The 1,183-nt window shown below is 38.3% G+C and overlaps 1 protein-coding gene across 1 annotated transcript in view; it reads left to right on the plus strand.

The window, feature by feature from the left end:
- The window catches only part of LOC107564891 (1-acyl-sn-glycerol-3-phosphate acyltransferase epsilon-like), a 41,366-nt gene that overhangs the window by 27,628 nt on the left and 12,555 nt on the right, over nucleotides 1-1,183 (plus strand). The window lies entirely within an intron of this gene.

Raw genomic sequence — 1,183 nt, forward strand, 5'->3', positions numbered from 1 at the left:
ATATATCAGTCATTAGTTATTTAACATTGTGTGTTTCTTTATATTATTTATAGTGTTATTTAATGATAATCAGCTGTTATACAGTATGGCTTGGAGTATACCAACCAAGACCAAACACCTTTTACTCAAAATTCATTTCTATTTGATATTTATAAGCATAACATGTGCACTATTATTTGACACATCCATAGAACTCAGGAATGCAAACTTTCATTTTTAATTCAAAATAGGTCAGTTGTGTGATTTGGGGGTAGGAGTGATGCTACTTGTGTGTGTGCTCTGGTTTTTATGTTTTTGCAGTGATGAGTATTGTATCCAATTACAGACATGTTGAAAGCAATGACTAATAAGTATTTACTGTAGTTTATTCAGAATGAGCTCAATATCTTGCCGCAAGTTTACTGACTGTATCTACAATGCAATCATCTCATTATAACAAAGAAAGTGTAGACACAATATAAATAAGAGTTCCCTATCAAAACAGTCTCTCACGTTGAGTTTATGACGCTTGGGACATACTCCGTTTTCATCCAAATACTGAAGCTCGATTTGGTAACGTTTGTGCAGCTGCACAAACCTATGGCATTTCAGCCCACCAAAATGGGTGGGCCGACTGCCTATTGTTATGACCTGTGGATCAAATGGAAGCAACAAAACGAGGGACACATGCAATCTGATTTAGGCTCAGAGAAGAAAGGCTTTATTAATACAAAATTAACTCTATAATAAAACTAAAACAAAACAAAAACAACAATGACATTTCTGTAAACATCAACATCATCAGTGTGTTATGCAAGGTGCCTGGCTGAATGTGTAATGTGCTGTTGTAGTGTTGTAAAATGCTCAAAACAAACACAACACAATGTCCCAAGCCCACGTCCCCATTCTGACTCTGTTAGCAATCTATTTTGACGGAGCATCTGAACCACAATGACAGATGTGCCCAATGTACTGCAGATTGGAGTGAGTCGTAGGTAAAGCCAACGATCACAAAGCTCCCAAAATCAAACAGCATGCATCGTCACACTATATAAGTTGGCGCTGAAAGCCATTTCAAATCTTTCTCCTTCACACAGGCGTTGTGTGCCACAAAAACCACAGCCCAGGCAATCGGCAAGTCAATGGCCAGTCTGGTGGTGCTTGAGCGCCACTTCTGGCTAAACTTAATGGAGATACAGGACTG

This window comes from Sinocyclocheilus grahami, unplaced genomic scaffold (assembly GCF_001515645.1).
Source record: "Sinocyclocheilus grahami isolate Dianchi unplaced genomic scaffold, SAMN03320097.WGS_v1.1 scaffold969.1, whole genome shotgun sequence".
NCBI lineage: Eukaryota > Metazoa > Chordata > Actinopteri > Cypriniformes > Cyprinidae > Sinocyclocheilus > Sinocyclocheilus grahami.